Source organism: Sorex araneus, chromosome 1, assembly GCF_027595985.1.
Source record: "Sorex araneus isolate mSorAra2 chromosome 1, mSorAra2.pri, whole genome shotgun sequence".
Lineage (NCBI taxonomy): Eukaryota > Metazoa > Chordata > Mammalia > Eulipotyphla > Soricidae > Sorex > Sorex araneus.
This window is the reverse complement of record NC_073302.1, coordinates 37,235,402-37,256,447: the sequence shown is the minus strand read 5'-3', so window position 1 is coordinate 37,256,447 and position 21,046 is coordinate 37,235,402. Positions and strand designations below refer to the sequence as shown.

Genomic DNA, 21,046 nt, shown 5'->3' with positions numbered 1-21,046 from the left:
ACCCACTTAAGGGACTTTCAGTGAGCCAAGGAAGGTGGCGAGAGAGCAGAGGAGGACAGCTGAGGGTCCTGAATCCAAGCGCAAAGGATTCTATAGAAGTGGGTGTGGTGGTCCATCGTTCCAAAGTAGAGCCCATCTTTTTCCATCTCCCTTCATATGGAGGGCCCGGTGGGGGGCGAGTCAGTGCTCCCAAAGGCCTTAGAGGGAGCAATCGTGCGTCAGGGAGGTGCGGAAAGGGGTGACCTTGGGGAGTTCCGGGGCGCGGCCCACATGAATGTCCCCGGCCTCCCCCACCCCCCACCCACCCCGCCCCCCCAACACCCCGGGGCCGGGGCAGACGCGGCCGTGGCCGTGTGCGGAGCAGGGCTGGCGGCGGCCGGCGGAGGCTGGGCCGGGTGGGAGCGGGACCGCCCACTGCGGCGTCCGGACCTCTGGGGCGCGCGGAGGCGGCGCGCGGGGCTCCTCCCCCGGGGCGGGGGTCGCGGCGCCGGCAGCTGGCGGGCCCGCAGCTGCAGCCTCAGCACCTGCCGCGGCCAGACGGCGCGGGCGGGCCGGGCCTGCGCCCCCTCCGGCGGCCGCCGCGGCGCGGGAGGCGGAGCCCGAGCCCGAGCCCGAGCCGTGCCCGCGTCGGTGCGGGGCGCGTCAGCCCGCCAGGTCCGCGTCGGCGCGGGCGGCGCCTCCTCTGCAGGTAAGGGCGAGGTCCCGGCGCCACGAAGTTTCGGGGGGGACCCCCGGCACCCAAACCGGGAGGCCTGCCCGTGCCCCGGGCATCCCCCGCCGCGGCCGACGCCGCCTGCTGGTGCTCCGGGGTGGGGTGAGGGGACCCGGGGTCCTGGCGGTGGCGGCGCAGGGGGCGCGCCCGCCGCCCGTTCAGTCTCTGCACCTGGGCGAGGTGTTGCTCAAGTTTGGCGCCGGGGGCGGGTGTGGTGCGCGCGGAGCGGCGGGTTGGGGACGCGCGACACCTTGGCTCCCAACTTTCCCAGGGACCCGCACCCCGCGTTCCCCGACCGTCCTCTACCGCCACTGTGGGTCGCCGGAGTCGGCAGGGCGCCGCGCCACGCCGCTCCGTTCCAGGACCCCCGGGCTGGGGAGAGTCCCTGGAGTCTCAGCCTCGGGGGTCACGTCGCTAACGTGCAGCGGCTGAGCGGTGGGAGTGTTGAGTCAGCCTCTGGGAACCGGGGTGCGCCCCGCGCGGGGCGGGGGTTAGGGGTCCTTCCTGGCACCGCCTGTCACACACCCACCGACTCTGTGACCTTGGGCAAGTGGCCCCCAGGGGTTTTAACTCCCGTAAAAGTATGTGGGTGTGGCGCGGGGGGGGGGCGGCTGGCAGGGAAGTGTGCGTTAGGTGATGGCTTTCAAACCCTGGAAGAGTGGCATCTCCAGGTCTCTGTTTAGGGCTAGTTTCAGTAGAGGCCGTTTTCCCACTAAGAATCCACCCGGCATTTGCTCTCCCTCTCCCCCTTCCCCCCAGCGTCTAGAAAAGAGCCTTTTTGCAGCTCGCACCGGGAGTCCTGAAATAGACATGGCAAGGCTTGGTAAGCACTCGCCTTCCCTCCTTCAGTGCTTTGGACCATCATGAAATATTCAATGGCATAATGATTTGTTTTCAAAGTGGTTTATAGATCAAGAAGCGTTTCTGTTTGTGAGTCGGTTATTTTTGTAAAAAAAACCAAAATAGGGTTTTTTTTTTGGGGAGGGGGCACGGATAATGCTCTGTTTCAGGGACGCCCCTGATGGAGACCCATCACACACTTGCTTCTAGTCTGTAGCGATGGTTGAGATGGTTTCCAGTCTGGAGGATAGAAAATCACTCCCCAGGGGGCTCTCTTTGGGGGGGGGCACCATTGGAGAGATGCACAGACCCCATGCAGGTGAATTCTAGTGTCCTGGCTGCAGACAAGCCTCCCCTAGAAGGTACTTTGTTCTTTTGCCCAATCCCCCTTGTGATTCATTTAGCATCTCCCCAGCGTAGGGGTGAAATCCATTACTATGAAAGGATTTGTATGGAAGTGATTTTATTCTCCTATTTCCTTCCTCGGCTTCCTGGGTTACAGTTTCAGGCCCTAAGGAAATCACAGAACTTGCATTCGTGTGCTTTGCCACAGCTGGAGCACATAGGGCAGCGGTCCCTAAGTTTGCCTTTCTCAACGATGCTGTGGCTGGAGTGAATTTGTGTAGTTCGTGTCTCCCTATCTTGGTGTACTTCCGCTCTCTCCAGACTCCATTCTTCAGGGCTCCAGAACTCAGGAGGAAACGAACAGGAAAGATACAGACAGGAAAGATGTTCTCTTCCCTGTGGAGTTAGGGGTTTCGGGAGGAAGGATGTGAGGGGGTGGTGTCTGGGGGGGTGTCTTTGGATCTATCCCCTGGGACTCAGGGTGATGTCCCACTGGGGAGGAGCGGGGAGTCCTGAACCATGGGAGGTGAGAGGGGCAGGAGGATGTGTTGGCAGGACGTGAAAGGAACTGTTGGGAGCAAAGACACAGAGGCAGGAAGAGCAGAGCAAGCAGGGTCCAGGATGGGAGTCTGGGGAGATGAGTCAGAGCGGAGGACAGGGGAAAGAAATTTGGTAGCTCTGAGCCTGACCTTGAAGCCACACTGGCCATGGAGGCCACACATTTGGCCTCTGAGCTTTCCTTTTCCCATTTGTACCAGGGGGACTGACCATAATTCAGACTTGCAGGGTTCCACGAGGTCCTGGGTAAAGTAAAGTGCCCGATAAAGCGTTGGCATACAATAGGTCAGGAGAACAAACCCTTTTAGCGTGCTCGTGGTTGAGTTTCATGGCTGTTGCTCTTTCTGTTGGAGTACATGAACGGTGCCTTTTGTTGTAACTGGTGCTTCGCCTCCCTACCTAGATGCGGTTCCTTGGACGATGCGTTTTGAGTTCAGGGAGCCTCCTGATTCAAAGGGCGGGGGCTTCTCAGTTGTGTGACTGGGAGGGTGCTCGGGTCAGACGTGACATCATGGGCAGTTGGTGTCTTGTAAATAAGGTTCTCTGGTGGGAAGCCACAGAGGGGTTAACTGGAAGCCGAAATCCCTGCTTCCCACAAGCTTATCGCCACCACCGTGCTCAAGGACCCAGGTGGGGCGATTTAGCAGGCAGCCTCGGTTATACAAATACCCACATTGTCCATGGAGACGGGGAGCTGGGGTCTGGCTCTCCTCTGCCTCCCTGTAGGTTGCCAGGGACTTGTAGTCACCCAGGAAAGAGAATCCAGCAGGCAGCTGGAGGACCATGTTGCTAGACCTTGTGAGGCCGGGCATGATACTGTCTTTTGTTCATGTCAAGCCGAGAACCTCAGCATGTGCCAGAGAATCGTTCTAGGTGTCCCAGGAATACACTGGGCCAAAAGACTTCCAGGAGTTAGTAGGAAACAAGTCAGTATGCAAAGAGGGAATGGAGACATGGAACCAGCCAGCAGTGGCCCGAGTCGGAAGGAGCAGGGCAGCTCTGAAGGGGCTCAGCCGTGACTGAGAATGTAGGCTCTGTGACCACGCGGTCTGGGCTGGAACCCTGGCCCTGCACTGACGGAACACATTCCACGGCCAGGCCGTGTCATCTTTGTGCTTCCCATTCTTCATCTGGAGTCTGCGCGGAAGAGCAGCACCCACCTGACTGGGTTGCTCGGGAGGCTTATGTCGGTTGATAAACATAAAGTACTTAGAATAGTGCTGGGAATAGAGCCAGCACCCGATAATAGCTAGATCAAGGGGGCCCTGTCTGGGGTGGAAGTCGGGGAGAGAGAGAGTCCTTTTCAGCAGGAGGGCCAGTCAAAGTCCAGATATTCAGAAGTCTGGACACCTGTAAGGTGCCTTCTAGGACCAGAGGGACCGTCTGCATGGGAACTACGCCCCCAATTACGGGGGATACGCCGTAGGCCCTGATGGAGGAGATTTGAAAAGAGAAGCATCGGCTTTGGTGACTGCAAGGCCCTGGCTGGGGGGGGAGGGTGAGGAGGCTGAGGAGGGCGGGTCAGGTGAGCTGTGCTGCTGCTCTCTCACCTCTTGAGCCTCACCTCTGGCCCCTTGTCTCTCCTCCTGACAGCCCTTGCTCCCCTCATCCTCCGTCTCACTCAAGCTCTGAGAAGAGGGGCCCCTGGGCTGCTCATTTGTGTAAAAAGGAACCATAAGTGGGCTTGGGCCCCAGGTGCCAGCAGAGCTAGGCTTGCCCACTGGCCCGGGGATGCCGGTGGCCAGTCACCGCCTCCCTGCCCCAGAGCAGGGATGCAGAGTTCACGCTGACCGTTCCGCCACGGCCTCCTTACTGACACCTAGTTACTGCCACCCCCCTCATCATTTTTTTCATTTTTTTTTTTAACCTTCAGAAGCTCTTTCCACCCTGGCCCCATCTTTCCACTCACCGAATGTGCAGCTTCTGTTTCCTCTGCCCTAAAGCATGGCTTGGAGACCTTTTGTGGGTCTCTTACGGATGAGCACTGAAGTCTAGAGGCCTGCAACTTGGGGACTCTTTCCATGCCTCTCCCAGATTCCCTCCTCCTTGATCCTTTTCCACTGTCTCCCCTCCCACCCCCCAGGTCACCAGGCCTCGGGGCCCTGCACGAGGCTCCTCTACGAAGCTTGTGCCCACTTGAACAGACTCTGGTCTGTTCTTTCCGCTGCCCCTGGCCTGAGGTTTTCATCCTTCCTTGATCTCCCATTGCTCTCCGTATCCTACATGGGGAAAGCATCATCAGCCTCAGAGGATTTTATACAGGGTCACTGTGGCTGTGGTCTTGAGGGTTCTCTGGGCGGGGGGAAGGCAGCCAGAGTGTCCCTCTGACCTCCACCCAGCTCAGAGCCTGCTGCAGTGCATGTTTGATCTATGCTTGCTCGACAGCATCGGCAAAGCCCGTGACGCTCCCAAGAGCTGAAATGGTTTGAGACAAGCCAGAAGCGGATGCTGGACGCTGGTACTTAGCGCCAGGTTCCCCGGCAGAACTCCCCTACGCTGTCCCCAGGCCTCCACACGCCGGTCCTTCCACTGAGTGCAATCTCAAATGTGAATCTGAATTTTGTGCTTTGCTGTTTTTTTTTAAGGGTGAGGCACACTTGGCAGTGCTCATGGTGTGTGTGTGTGTGGAGGGGGGCACTTCCAGACCTGTAGGGGTCTCTACTTCCCTGTTCTTGGGAATAGCTCTTGGTGCTGCTCAGGGGACCCTGTGGTCTCAGGGACCGAACCCCGGCCTTGTGTATGCAAATCATGTACTGAGCTATTTCTTCAGCCTGAACCTGAATTTTTTGTTGTTGTTGTTATTGTTGTTCTGCTTTGTTTTGGGAGGATTTTTGTTTGTTTGTTTTTGGTGTCTACCACAGTGCTTGAAGATTGCTTGCAGCAGTCCCGGGGTGGGGGGATGGGGAATGTGATGCTGGGATGAAACCAGGGTTGGCCATATTCAAGGCAAGTACCTTAATCTCTGGACTATCTCTTTGACCCTGAATCTGAATTTAGTTGTTTCATGCAGCAGTAAAAGTAAATTTCTTAAAGATACTCTGTAAAAACTTGAAACTTTAAGCTGGATGTATTTGGCAGCAATTGTTGATTTTTTTTTCCTTTTGGGTCACACCTTGGCGATGCACAGGGGTTACTCCTGGCTTTGCACTCAGGAATTACTCCTGGCAGTGCTCAGAGGACCATATGGGATGCTGGAAATTGAACCCCAGTCGGTCGCATGCAAGGCAAACGCCCTACCCTCTGTACTATGGCTCCAGCCCCAGCAATTGTTGATTTATACAAGGATTCTTCATCTTCCCCTAAGATCTGGCAGGCAAAAATTTTCCAGTACCACACAGGCCTGTGAACCAGTATTTTATAAAAATTACCAGTTCCATGCAGGCCTGTGAACCAGTATACACTATTCAGTTTATAAAATTTTGATTTATGCACACACAGCTATTGTAGCTATGCTTCTCTGCTCTGCACACATACCAGAGTTAATTCAGGGAAGCAGATAACAAAATCTCAAATTTGTTTTGGTAACAATGGATTACTTTCTACAAATATGAGGGTTGTCTTTTGGCTTGCTTATTTGATTGATTAACTCTCAGCCTGAAGTATGACTAAAAGCCCTGATTTATTTATTTATTCATTTTGGGGGCCACACCTGGTCATGCTCAGGGATTACTCCTGGCTCTGCACTCAGGAATTCCTCCTGGTGGTGCTCGGAGGACCACATGGGGTGCTGTGGATTGAACCTGGGTCCGCTGCATACCAGCCCCAAATCTTACCCACTGTACTATCTCTTCGACCCTGACCAGAAATCCTTTTTAGTGCTTGGCCAAGTCGATGAGCAGCCAGAGCCATGATGTTAACTGACACTATATTGCCAGGGGCACCCCTGATGTCTGGAGGTCTTTTCACCAGCGGTTAGCAATGCTGGAGGCTTCCAGTCATTCACAAAGCTGACTACTAAATGTGTGACCTTGACACGGATTCTTTTAGGGAAGGCAAGCACTAATGACAAGTGAGAGAAGATTCAATGGTAAACTCAAAAGTATAAATATATATTCTTCTGACCTCTCTTGAGGAATGATCTAAGAAGTTCCACTATTTCAGTTTAAAAAAAGGGGAACATGGCAAAATTTCAAACTCCTAAACGGAAAGAGCTTCAGAGGAATCCATCCAGATGCAGCAGAGCTTAGTTCTCGGAGGTTTTGACTTAAGAGAAGACAGATGTGCGGGCGGATGAGAAATGCGTCCTGCTCTGATGATCCAGAATGGGGGTGGAGGGGAGAGCTTGTTACCATCAGTGGCAACCCCCCCCCCCCGCCCCCGACAAAACAGATCAAAACCCCTCTCCGGAGCTAACTTGTGTGCATGGTCATAATTTACTTCTGAGTTACTACCGGTATTATTTCTTTGCTCCAAATGGAGACTTCAGAAGGATGCTAAAGAGGAAGCAGTTGCTCAGATACAGAAGAGGATGCCATTTATTTGTTCTTGTGGAAGTAATTCGGTTAATAACTAGAGTCTCTGTCCTCTGGTTTTCCCTAGAGAAGGAGCTTGAGCCAGACTCTCCAGGGCTCCTGTGGGACTGGGGTATGCTGGGGACTGCTGGTCAGGTTAGATGATGTCTCTATGGAGCTCTATGTCTTGACTTTTTCCATTCCCAGGTGCCAGGGGATATTGTATACATATGGACAGGAAAATTGATTATTCCTTTCCTGGGCTTATTTTTGGGTAGTTGCAGTACTCAGTTCCTCTCATAAGCTGTGTGATAAATTCTTTAGTGAGAGCATGCTGTATAAATGCTGAAAATTTAGATTCACACAGGGTATGTCACAGGATATTTAGCCAATAGTCATAGACCTTCAAACAGGGCTGCCAACTCTGGAGATGATCAAGCACAGCCTTTGTCTGTTGCAGGAATTCCCCTAGAACAGTGGGACCTGCCAATCCCCATGGCGCTTCTGTTCCTACTCTGATTTTTATAAAATTCTTCCTGAACCAAACTCTTTTTTCCCAGCTAGTGGCTAGCCACCATTGACCATAATTCTTCCCTATTGCTGCCTCCCTCCCCACACCCAAATCTATTTCTTCTTCCCTATGATAACCGCTTAAGGCTTTTGATTATTTAAAGATAGAAATCAGGGCCCCAAATTTTACTTTTTTTTGTCAGATCATCCGGGTTTATCGAGAGTCTGGGAAAGACAGAAGCAAGAATTGGACACAGTTGTAGGTGGTGGGGTTTGATGTGTCTAGAGAAAGGAAGATCAGGCAGCCTCACTCTAGAGCCTCTCCTTAGATTAGCACAGCCAAAGACCCAGTTAGACTCCCAGAAAACTCTCCCCACAGAGTTTTCCTCTTCTGGTTCCACAGAGGGCTCAGGGAAGTGCATCCTGCTGATCAGAGACTCCTGGTGGGCTTTTGGGGAGAGGGCTTTAGACCAGTGGCTGTATGCACTGGCCCCTTTTGGGTGACTCAGAACCCTCATCTGATTCCTTCTAAGGTGTCGCATGGGTGTCCGCTGGCTGCCGTGATGAATCATCTCCGTGGTTTAAAACAATAGCAATTGATTCTTTCACAGCACCAGCAGGCGACTTTCCAAGGTTGAGGTGTTGGTGGGACCGTGCCCCCTGGGAAGGTTGGTGGCGGGGGAGGGGGGGCGTGGGTCAGGGAATAAGAAGAAGCCGTTCTCTGCCTTTCCAAGCTTTCTGTCTTTTTTGGGGGGCCACACCCGGCGATGCACAGGGCTCACTTCTGGCTCTGCACTCAGGAATTACCCCTGGCGGTGCTTAGGCGACCATATGGGATGCTGGGAATCGAACCCGGGTTGGCCGCGTGCAAGGCAAATGCCCTACCCGCTGTGCTATCTCTCCAGCCCCACTGTCTTGGTACTCCATCCCTCCAGCCTCCTCTGACTCCTTTTCCTCCTCCACCTCCTTGGGTACCTCTCCTTCTTTGCTTCTGTCCAGTTCTGTTCTCCCTCGGGCTCATTTTGTCATGGTCGAAGCCACCTTACTTATTATCAGGTTCTAAGGTTCCAGCGAGCGTCACTGAAAGTTCGCACAGCCTCCGTGAAGTTCTGGCCCGTCAGGCTCACTCGTAAAAGGACATTTGGCTTCTGCTTTGGGCCCCACCTGCAGATTCCAGGATGAGCCCCCACATCTGAAGAGCTTCAACTGAGTTATCTCTGCAAAGACCGTTTCCCCAAGTCAGGTCACGCTGACCTGCCCTGGGATTGGGATCTGTCCCTGCCTGGCTCGGGACGGAGGAGAGTCTCTATTTTCTCTGCTTCTATGCTTTTTTGCTGGAGCCTTCAGGCCTTCATTCTGCAAGTTTCACGCCTCCTCCTCCTCCTCCTCCTCCTCCTCCTAACTTCTCTGACTGCTAATCTGCGCTCATCAGCCGTGTTCCATGGAGTGGGGTGGAGTGGGCTGGGCCTCTGGGATTAGCTGCCCGGGACCACGCTCGTCTTTCTGACCCCTTCCCTCCTGCTCACCGGCAAGCTCAGGCTGGTCAGGGGAGTTTTTATCAATGGGAAGTAGAAACTGCGCTCGTAAAATATTCATGAGCAGTGCTTAGACTTCAGGGCCATCCCACGGCGAAGGAACCTGCTCTGGAGAGGAAGAGAGGGGAGTGCGCAGGAGATTTCCTGCCCCAGCCTTGCCCCTCGCGTGGGCTCTCGGGTCTTCTTGCTCCTCCACGCCCACTCACAGTGCCCTTCCTGTGAAGCGCTGGGGAATGCTGCTTGCAGCCCGGAAAGTGCACTGTGGTATGATCTTTTCGGCCTGTTGGTGGGCCCTCCTTGTTCCAGGGTCCTTTATTTTATTTGTATTTATTTACTTATTTGAGACTCCCAGCTGTGCTCTGGGGCTTGGGGGTCTGGGATACGCTTTCAGGAATATTGTTCTGTTTGGGACTGGTGATCTGGGGGCCACCAAACGCACCCCCAACCCCTACACATACAGATGCTGTGGGCTGGTGTGTGTGTGTGCGCGCGCGCGCGCGCGTGTGTGTGTGTGTGTGTGTGTGTGTGTGTGTGTGTGTGTGCTGTGACGTGGGGAATCTAACTCAGGGCCTTGAGCATGCAAGACTCTAGTCCTTAGTGCTCTTTCCTGGCCCCGTGGTACTTTCATTGGCATCTTCAGTCTGCTGTTAGCTCCTGGGTTATCCCAGGTGCATGAGAAAACTTTTCCTCAGTGTGCTGACGGTTTACACTGCAGTGTGCCCAGAAGATCCAGGGTGAATGCAAGAGCTGGTTGGTGTATTTTGTTTTGGGGCCCCACCTGGTGATGCTCAGGGGTTACTCCTGGCTCTGCACTCAGAAATTACTCCTGGCAGTACTCAGGGGACCAGATAAGGTGCCGGAGATCCAACCTGGGTCAGCCGCTTGCAAGGCAAACGCCCTACCCAGTGGCCCTGAGTATGAGAGTTGGGTCCAGGGAAGCCAGGGATGAGAGCTGAGGACAAGTAAAAGAGGGCAGTGGCCCTGGAGAGCCTGGCATGGGCACTCTCAGATCCTGATTGCCAGCCCACTCCTGCCCAGACTGTCACACACACACTCTCTCTCTTCTCTCTCTCTCTCTCTCTCTCTCTCTCTCTCTCTCTCTCTCTCTCTCTCTCTCTCTCTCCAGCCACCCTATACAAGCTCTACACCCTCTACCAAGCCTGCAGAGGAGGCTGTTCTGGGTTCACATTGCCCAGACTGTCACACACACACACACACACACACACACACACACACACACACACACACACACACACACACACACTCCAACCACCCTATACAAGCTCTACACCCTCTACCAAGCCCGCAAAGGAGGCTGTTCTGGGTTCACGTTGCTTTGCTAAGAAACGCCTGTGGTGCAGCAGTGGGGGGATCAGGAAGGGCCGAGGAGGGGGATTTGCTGAATCAGAGTCCCTGCGGCTGGAGCAAGTCCACGCAGGGCCTGGTGCTGCATACTCTGGGGACCCGTGGGATCCCACGGGAGGGCGTGGCCGTGCCTTGGGTGACATCCAGGAAGGCTTCCAAGAGGGATCGGCATAGCACTGAACCTGAACAATGAGTAAGAGATAGAGAAGGGGGGAGCTCGGTGGGTAGAGCAACACCCACCGAGGTACCCTACGCTGTGTCCCCTCCAGGCCCCAGAGTGTCCCCGTCCTGGTTATCCAACCAGACCTGACCTGTGAGAAATGCAGGTTGGAACCTTCCGGAGCCTCTAGCGTAGAGCAGCTGTTGCAGGCACGAAGCCCGGAGGGCGGGGAGGGCCAGCCCTTCTGCAGCTCTGGTGCTGAGTTTCAAGATCACTGATCTCACATTTTGACAAGGCCTGTTGGATGGCAATATTCCTGTGTCGAAATGCCTTGCTTGATCTGAGAAGTCTTTTCCAAGCTGCAGGACCCCCCGTCCTGCCCCATCACCCGTCTAGGGAAGCACAGTCATGGTCACAGGATGTCTCCCTAGAAGCTCCCTGAGGCAGGGGCCAAGCCCAGCTGCCAAGAGAACCCCCTGGGCAGAGGCCGGGCCCACGGAACTCACTGAGGAATGAGGTGTGAGTGCCCACGATGATAGCTCTTGGCCGTCTTGTCAACAGCAAGCACCAACTCAGACTTTCTCCTGCTTGTATCTGCCCCACTGTGGATCTGCCTGTCGCCGTGTGCAGGGGCAGCGGGTGGGGAGGCAGCCGACCTCACATCTGGTCCCTGGAGCTGCTGCCTGGTCCCCGCACTGCAGCCAGGCCCACCTGAAAGCTGACCACTCAGCCCAGCTGCCTTTTCCCAGCTGCCCTGCAGCTTTCGGACCGAGGTCCTAGAGGGTACCTGGGTCTGATGTGCCTGGGTCTGGAACCCAGACTCAGTGTTCTCACCTTAGCCTCATCACTTATTTCCTTTGGGGGTAGAGGGTGCATCTTCGGAACCACACTCAGCAGTGTTTGGGGGTGTCTCTCAGCTCTGTGCTCAAGGCTTCTCCCCCAGTGGCGCTCTGGGGATCATGCTGTGCTGGGAAAGGAAGAGCAAACAGCCCCCTTGATCTCTCTAGCCCCAACATTCCTTTATTTGGTGGGTCATCTTTTGAATTTACAGGAAAGAAGACATGGGAGGGATAAGGGGGATAAGGTGGGTTTCCCCCTCCCCTCCCCACCGTCAGGTAGACACAATAAGGGCCTCTTTCCTTTTCCTTCTTTGTCATGAAGAGCACGAAGACTTCCTCCTGTGGGAGAGGACAGTCCCGATCCACTGCAATTTCCCGAGTCATCCTTCCTTTCCAGACTCATCAGCCCCTCCAGCCTGGCGGCTGACTTCGTGTCCAGCCCTGTGGAGGGCTGTTTTGCCTGCATGACCTTGGACCTGCTCCCTGTTGACTGAATTCTTTCTAAGGTCCTTTATAACTCAGACACGCTGTTTAATTCCACAGCATAGATGGATCATCTGTCCACATGTAGTGGGAAATGCTCTAGACCTTAGGCGACAGGGGTAGAGCAATGGCCCGCAGCCTGGAGAGGTCACAGCCCATTTCTGGGACAGGCCTAGCAAAAACCATGCGCAGGACTCTGCCAAAGGAGTTGAACCCCCGACGGAGGACAATGGGAAGGGGTTGGCCCTTACAATTTTTTTTCCCCCGAAGAAGGACGATGTCTAGAGATGTTTGTGGCTGGTCTGGTGGTTCAGGAGGGAGGTTCCTCACTGCTGGTGGTATTCACATGTTTGCTTAGGATGAGGGTGCAAGGTGAGATTCTCACCAGGCAAGGTATGGGGTAGGATACTTCTTTCCTCTTTGCTCTTTCCTGCCTTTCTGCACTGAGCAACAACAACAAAACGACAACCCAGATCTCTAGAATACATGGTCCTCTATGCCTAGAAGCAGGGTCTTTACAAGTACCCTGCGTGTCAAACTGAGAAATGTCATGGTAGGTGTGTCGAGAGACAGTCCGTCTCTCTTTTGCCACGATTGTCTTCTGAAGCTAATTTTCGAAGACATTTTCAATTTTCCCGGCTGTCTGGATGACACCGAGATGCATACATACACCCAGTGCCCTCTCAATCTATCTCTTGTATTTATTCTGCCTGATTTAATTTGGCTAAATTCTCTAAGGTTCTGTTGATGGCCGATCATAAGTTACAGTCAGCGAGAGAGGATATATACCACTATCCAGAGGCTTCTTTCCTGGCCGAGCTCGTAAGCCTCAGACCCAGGAATGTGTGAGCAGAGCCATTCATTCATCCAGAGTTCCTGAACCGTTCATGTGCCAGGATACCTGCCCCCAGGATGAGTGGTGTGGAGAGCTGGAGGTGGAAATGGTTTTCCAGAGAGGTCTCTGGAGGAATCTGCCTTGGAGATGGGCCAGAGATTGCAAGCCAGGGTTGAGCAGCAGGGGGACAAAGAGCAGTTCCGCAGGTGGACTCAGACTGAGGTCATTTTTTCCGTCTCATTCCCAGCTCTCACCCTCATGCCTTACTGATGAAACTATTCCTTCAACACTTCATCCTTGTAGGAGACTTCAGCGGCTTGGCTTGGGATGCTCTCTGTGCTGTTTCTTCCCTTTCATCCACCAGTAAAACACCTCATTCTCTTTCAATCCTAAGTATACTTTTTTATTTTTTCAACTGGGACCTCATTGGCTCACCCTCTCCTCCGTTCTCATCGGCTTCCCCCGTGTAGCTTCTCTTAGTATAGTATGGTGTCTGGAGTTCGCCAACCCCCCACCCTCTAAAAGCTAATCAGTGGGTCAGTGAAGAAATGACCTTTTTTTTGGGGGGGGGGTGTTCTGTGTATAACTTATGGACTGGAACTGTGAAGTGTTTGCTGCGAGAAGTAAAACAGGCAGCCAAATAGAAATGGTAATGTTGGGGGACTAAGCCAGGAGACCACCGGGCGGCCTTGGAGGCGAAATGATGGGGCATGCCTTTTGGAGAAGGAACAGAATGTCAAATTTCTGATGAATGGAAGCACACAATTTTTAAAAAGTGCTCAGAAAAAAACAATTTTCTGCACTAAACATTTAAAGAACAATCTGTCACTGGAGTAATGAAAGGACTGCACATAAAAGCCCTTACGCCCCCTTTATAAATCTACTGAGAGTTCAGTAAGCAATTAGGCGAAGCTGCTCTCTTACTGCTGGAGGAAGTTGAGTCTAGGAGAGCCTTTTGGAGGGCAATTTGGCTCTATCTAAAGCTTTAAAAATGTGCATAGTCTAGGGGCTGGGTGTATAGCGCAGCAGTAGAACATATGTCTTATCATAGGTATGAGACCCTGGGTTTGATCCTGGCATTGCAGAATAAAAAAGAAAGTGCATCATTTTTCAATCCTGCCATACTACTCCTAAGAACTTAGAATAAGCAAAGATGTGTTATGTGAGAATGCTTATATCAACCTTCTCTGTAGTATAGTCACTGATAAAATTAGCCAATTGTCCGGAATTAGGGGATTGACTTTTAAAATGGACTTTCTTGGTGGTGGGAAATGTACACTGGTACAGGGATGGGTGTTGGAAACCCAAATTGTGTGGCTAAAACCCAATCATGAATAACCTGGTAACCATGTATCTCATATGATTCAATAAAAAAGGAGAAGACAAACACATCCAAAAATAAATAAGTAAAATGGACTTCCTATCCATAGGACGTTAAAAAAAAATAATAATGCTCTCAGGCCAGAGCAATAGTACAGCAGGTAGGACATGTGCCTTGCACATGGCCAATCCAGGTTCTATCCCTGGCACCTCATATGATCTCTGAACCCTCCAGGGGTAATCCCTGAGTACAGAGCCAGAAGGACGCCCTGAGGTGTACCCAGGTATGACCCCAAAACCAATAAATAAAGTAAAATAATTTTAAAAATTAGAAATAATGCTGTAGAATAACAAAGCAACAGGATATGTTTACCTCATGGGGTTCTAAGGGGGAAAAAATCAGGCTATCAACCAGTATATACAGTAAATTTCCTATTAGTTTAGAAATGTGTCTTTTCACCCAAATAGACTGGAGGGTAAATAGTAATTTGTAGATTAGAGTGGATAGTTTTTCTCTTTTCTTTCTTTTTAAAATTTTATTGAATCACTGTGAGATAGTTACAAGCTTTCATGTTTGGGTTACAATCACACAATGATCAAACACCCATCCCTCCACCAGTGCACATTCCCCACCACCAATATGCCCGGTATACCCCCCCTTTCCCACCCTCCCCCTGCCTCCATGGCAGACAATATTCCCCATACTCTCTCTCTACTTTTGGGCATTATGGCTTGCAACACAGACACTGGGAGGTCATCATGTTTGGTCCATTATCTACTTTCGGCACACATCTCCCATCCTCTCCAGCCATCATTTTCTTAGTGATCCCTTCTCTATTCCATCTGCCTTCTCACCTCCATTCATGAAGCAGGCTTCCAGCTATGGGACAATCCTCCTGGCCCTTGTATCTACTGTCCTTGGGTGTCAGCCTCATGTGATGTTATTCTATACTCCACAAATGAGTGCAGTCTTTCTATGTCTCTCCCTCTCTTTTTGACTCATTTCACTTAGCATGATACTTTCCATGTCTATCCATTTATAAGAAAATTTCCTAACAGCTGCATAGTATTCCATTATGTAGATATACCAGTTTCTTTAACCAGTCATCTGTTCTCGGGCACTTGGGTTGTTTCCAGAGTTTGGCTATTGTGAACAGTGCTGCAATGAACATATACGTACAGATTTCATTTCTACTGTGCTTTTTTGCATCCTCGGAATGTATTCCCAGAAGTGGTATTGCGGGGTCATATGGAAACTCAGTTTCTAGTTCTTGAAGGACTGTCCATATTGTTTTCCAGAAAGGCTGGACCAGTTGGTATTCCCAGCAGCAGTGAAAGAGCGTCCCTTTTTCCCCACATCCACACTAGTACTGGTTGCTTTTGTTCTTTTGAATGTGTTTCAGTCTCTGAAACACACCACAGAGACTGGTGTGAGATGATATCTCATTGTTGCTTTGATTTGCATCTCCCTGATGACTAGCGATGTGGAGCATTTTTTCATGTGCCTTTTGGACATTTATATTTCTATTTTGAGGAAACCTGTTCATTTCTTCTCCCCATTTTTTGATGGGGTTGGAGGTTCTTTTCTTGTACAATTCTACTAGTGTCTTGTATATCCTGGATATTAATCCCTTATCAGATGGGTATTGGGTAAATATTCTTTCCCATTCTGTGGGCTCTTTCTGTATTTTGGTCACTGTTTCTTTTGAAGTGCAGAAGCTTCTTAGTTTGATGTAGTCCCATTTGTTTATGTTTGCTTAGAGTGGATAGTTTTTCTTTTTCTTCTTTCCCCCCTTTCCCCAGAGAGGAAAAAAATTCAAAAATTTCTGCAGGGCACATGCATTACTACTATAATCAGAGAGGAAAGTGACTGTTACTTAAGCACTGAGCGGCGGGAGAGTACTATTTGAGCCGCAGAGGGTTGAAAGTAAGATGGGCACATCATTTATCTTGCCAGTCCCAGGCAGGTAGTGTTTTCATAAGCAAGAGTGGTCTTCAGTCCATTTGTGTGAGTGTATTTATAGAAGTGAAAGCTTTAGGGGAAGGAAATAGATTGATTTTTTTCCCCTTGAACTTTTGAAATTATTTTTTCCACTCCATTTGTAATTGAACCCAGGGAGCTATTCTTATTTCTTCCTTTCTCAGGCACGGCGTTAGACCGAAAAAGGTTAAATGGCCTCGGATGTGGGTTTTGCTAAAATGAGTCCCCTTGACGTTGTCACTGGACTCTCTTTCCTGCTGGAAAAAAATGGTGGTGCCAGGGAAAACTACCTCTTGGAAATCAGCGTTTGCTTCCTCCCAGGTGCATTTGGCCCCTGCAATCCTGGGATAATCCTGGGATCATCCTGGATAATCACTTTGGAAACCTTCCCTGCCTTGTGGCGGTCCTGGGCGCCCTCGCCACACGAGAGGGACCCGGAGGATTACCTGCCCTGGTTCTGTCTGTCGGGAAGGTTTATTTAGAGGCCAATCCGGCATCACCTTATCCTGCAGACGTAACATTAGTCTGCAGAAAAAGAGATCAGAGCTGGGTAGAGTCTCTTTAAATATTAATTATCGCGATGCCTTTGCCACACATCTCCAAAGAGCCCAGAGCCTTTCACAGACGTTACCTCATCACTAATTTGCACCATTCTCTTGGGTGAGAAACCGATGGCAAAGAGTGTGGTCTCCATTTGGGATAGGAACATAAGAAATATTCGAGATGGTTGGAATAAACATGGGCAATATCCTGACTACATGCCAGTTGACTCGAGGGCTTGGGGGCGGGGGAGGAGAGAGAGCGAGAATAAGAGAAAGTATAAGGGAGAGTGGGAGAAAGGTGTTTGCAGGCCTTGTTTCTCCTGCACTGACTTGCTTTCCTGCATTTTACTCTACTTACCTTTATTGAGTATCTTTTCTCAGCAAGGCTTTGGGCTGAGCACTGTGGTGAAGAGTGAAATTTAACTTCATTCTGTACTGACGGCCTTTGGTGATATGGTGTCTACCAGTCATTCTTACCCCAAGCCCCTCAAGCCTACTTCACGTATGCATCGTTCCCCACACCCCTCCTTCTGAACTTGCCATCACTGACCCTGAGCTGTCTCCCTTCTGAGTTGCCTCCTGTACCCTTCCCTGCTCTGTAGGCCCGCCTCTCCTAGTCCTGCCACCTTGCTCACCTCCTCCACCAAACCTGCCCTTCTGGGGCCACCCCCTTCCCCCACCCCCCGCCCTCCTGCCTCCCAATATCCTCAGCTGAACATGCTCTCACACCAGCCACTCCAGGGTTCTCTGCTGAGGACCACCCTCATTTCCACTTGTATCTTAGTGATTTATGTTTACTGCTGGAACATTTCGAGCTTCTTGGCTGCAGAGATGGGTCAGTTCATCCGTGTTTCTCAGTGAGTCGACTGTGTTAGATGTGCCAGCGCACTCTGTACAGAGGAATGAAGTGGGTATGGTTTCAGGGCAGGAGTCACACTTTTCTACCTATGTAGTACACTTGGTACAGAGCTCTGTGAGTGCAGAAGACAGAGGTGGTTGTTAATGACCTCAAGCTGACCATCCCTCCGCTGACCCTGTTCACCGCAGGCTCTGGAACCCACAGGCCTATCCTGCACGGAAATTCATATTTTGCTCACAGAGTTCAGTGGACACACAGGGCCAGGGAAGGAACTCACATAAGTGGTTCTCTCTCCCTTCCTTCCTTCCTTCCTTCCTTCCTTCCTTCCTTCCTTCCTTCCTTCCTTCCTTCCTTCCTTCCTTCCTTCCTTCCTTCCTTCCTTCCTTCCTTCCTTCCTTCCTCCCTCCCTCCTTCCCTCCCTCCCTCCCTTCCTTCCTCCCCCCTTCCCTCCCTCCCTCCCTTCCTTCCTCATCCCTCCCTTCTTTCCTCCCTTTTTCTATCTCTCCCTCCCTCTTTCCTTTCTCCCTCCTCCGTCCTCCTTTCCTCCCTCCCTCTCTTTCTTCTTTCTTTTTTATTTTTAATTTTATTTTCATAAGTTGTTCACAATAATTGATTATATTTGATATTTCAACATAAATCCCACCACCATTATTATTTTGTATTGCTTACGAGATGTCTATAAGGGTCTATCTCACAGTGATTCAACAAAAAGTAAAAAGAAAAATTAGCATGCTCCTGGAATTCTAAAATTTTAATTAATTGCCTCCCTTCTTGCTTGCTTTCTTGCTTTCTTTCATCAGGGACTGAACCCAGCGTCTCCCTTAACCAGTGCTCCAGGTCTTACCCCTCAAGTGGTTTAAAAATTACCTCTATGTTGATTTTCTTTTCCACCTATGTAGTACCAAATCTCCTGCACTGCCCAGGACTCTAGACTGCAAAGGACTTTGTCCAGAGTGTTCTCTGCTCCTCACGGGCTCAGGGCCTGGCCTGGTCTCGGGCTCCACCTGGGGCAGGCTCTCAAGGCTGGGCAGGTTATTTAATCTTCCTGTGCGTCATTTCCCCATCTGTTAAGGGGGGATAATGTGCTTGAGAGTGACCTACCTTCCTGGGATACTGTCAGGCGGATCGACTTAATGCCATTGCTTTGACCTTTCCCCCCAAGAGGGCTGGACACGACCAGCCAGAGAGGAGGTGCAGCCTAAACTCTACAGTCGAGAAATGGATGGTTCTTTGTGAGAGACCTTGGGTGGAGTCTTTGGGGTTACCCTGGAAGAAGCCGGTTTTCTAAGCGAAGGACAGGGCTTCCTCTTCCAGCTGGTTAGAGTGGCTGAGGTCTTGAAGATGAGATTGGCATCAGGAGGGCTTCAGGGCTGAGCAGAGATTGGCCGGACTCCCAGGAGGTTGGGGGCAGGGGGAGTTCCCTCTGCCTCACAGAGATGTGTGGTGTGTGTGCAGGGACCATCTGGACCAAACCACATGGACTGGCCTTCATTGATGCACGAGGCATGGTTCATTTGATATTTGCATTCTTGTGGCCACATTCCTGGAAATGTGACAGTTTATCTTTACAAATAGCCATGTGTGGAGAGAGAGGCTGGGAGAGGTGTTCTGGGATGGAGGGGAGGTGGCCCCTTGGGGAGGAAGATCTGGTTTTGTTCTTGGGGCGACAGTCATCAGCTCAGCTCGACTGGTGAGTAGATGCTCTTCTGGTCTTTCTATCCCGCCCCACTTTCTCGACTCTCCTCAGGACGGGGCGATGCTTTTTGCTCTTGTTCCCACCGCAGAGACTTTGCTGCATATCTGTCCTTGTGCACTTGCCACTGTAAAACCTGTTCAAGAAAAGAAACTTTGTCTTCGTAATTGTGATTTAATCTGAGTTATTCTGAAATTGAACTGATAATTCTTTTTCACACTTGTGTTTTCCGACTGCATTAGCTCTAAAATTTTTGTCTATGGATGGGATCATCCTTATTTAAGAAGATTCCATTTGCTTTTGGAGCTTGCCGGCAGGCTTTCAAAATCACAGGATGTTGTGCCGGGGCTTCCGGGTGTAATATCTCTGCGTGTCTGGTGATGTAGTGATGTCGTGGGGGAGTAATGAGTGGGGCCTCTAGGTCTGCTCCAAACTGGGGACAGAATGAGGACTTGAACCCAGGTCTCCGTAATTCTCTGGTCCTTTCTATAGCGTTTAGTTTCTGAATTACTAGTGAAGAAGGGAAAAGACCTATTCCCTAATTTACTTTGCTAGTGTACCAGGATCTAATTTAAAAGAAATCTCCAGGCTTTTAAAAGGTCTGAACCACATCCTACAGTGATCCCTTCTTCCTGGAATGCCTTGGTTTTCATTTGCTTTTGGAAGATTGCTTAAGTATCCTAGAGCTGTTTAGAAATGCAAAATATCAGCCCCACCTAGACCTACAGAAGCAGAAAACTCTGGGGGTGGGGCCCCCAGCTCTGTTGGAACAAGCCCTCTAGGTGATCTCTGCTCAGGACTGTGGCACTGCGCTGTCTGGCAGGTCCCATCTCGCACCCTCCCTGTGTTTGGCATCCAGACCAGAAGGGACACCTTGGCCCTTTGTGCATTTTCAGTTTTTTTCCCTGAAGGAGCATCTCTGCTGCCAGCTTTGAATAATCATCTCTGCCATCCACTCTGCGTCTTAATGCTCACATGCACAGGCGCACACACACACACACACACACACACACACACACACACACACACACACACACACACACACACACCCAACTGTATACTCACATGTTTCCATCTAGCGGGAATGAACTATCTGTGAGCGAAATGTGAGCATAAGTAAGAGAGTCCTGTAGAAACGGGTGTGTCCATAGACGATAAAATGGCCCAACCCCTGAAATCCCCGATGTTTTGAGACTTGCTATCTCTTTAAGGGCCAATTACATTCGACAGTTTTCACTGTGTGCTACTATGTTTTCTAAGATTGCTTACTTTATTCCTGCATTCAGGAAATATTTTAGCACCTTCCATTTGCATGACATATGTTAAATGGGGGCGGGGTGGAAATGTTTTCAAGTTGGTAGCTTCTAAGGAGATAGAAAACATGAGCAGGAAAGCAGTGGGAGAAGCCGTCAGATGAAGAATGCCCCAGACTCCTCTCTTACCAGAGGTTTATGGAAGCAAGAGCTGGGACAGGGTGAGTGTTGTGTAGGAGGACATCACCGAAGGCTTCCTGGAGAAGGTAGCAATCGAATGAGGCTTGAAAAAAAGTCGGAGTTTGACTTGGGGCAGGAGTGGATAAAGAACATGGTGTGGCAAAGCTGGGAAAAGATACAGAAACGGCAGGGTGTCTTAAGTACAACTTGTTCAGACCACTGGTTATTTGGAAGTGATTAGAAGAGAAGGAGATTCCACAAGTAGGTCAGTTCCCCGAAGAGGACAGTTTCGAAACACCCACTGAGGAGGTTATTTGCCGTCCTGAAGGCCATGGGGAGCCATGGAAGGGTTTGAAGGACGGTGGTCATGGCCAGAGATGTGCTTTTATTAAGATGAATCTGTCATCAGTGAACAGAATAGATTGCCGTGTGTGAAAGGGAGTGCAGAGATATTGCATTTGTTTGGTAACTGTTTCAAGGCCACATTGCTGATCATATTGAAATTAACCTTTGTGTTTAATTAGGAAGTAATTACTTTTCCTAGATGGCCTTTGGAGTTTGAACTAAGCATCCGGGTCATAGATC

At 50.9% G+C, this 21,046-nt stretch overlaps 1 protein-coding gene across 2 annotated transcripts in view; it reads left to right on the top strand.

Annotated features, from left to right (window-relative positions):
- The first annotated feature begins 536 nt into the window (after positions 1–536).
- FRMPD1 (FERM and PDZ domain containing 1) overlaps positions 537–21,046 on the top strand; it is a 102,995-nt gene continuing 82,485 nt past the window's right edge. For both annotated transcript variants that reach the window (XM_055120288.1, XM_055120279.1), the window contains exon 1: positions 537–688. The gene's annotated coding sequence lies outside the window, so the exon portion shown is untranslated. The remainder of the gene's footprint in view (positions 689–21,046) is intronic.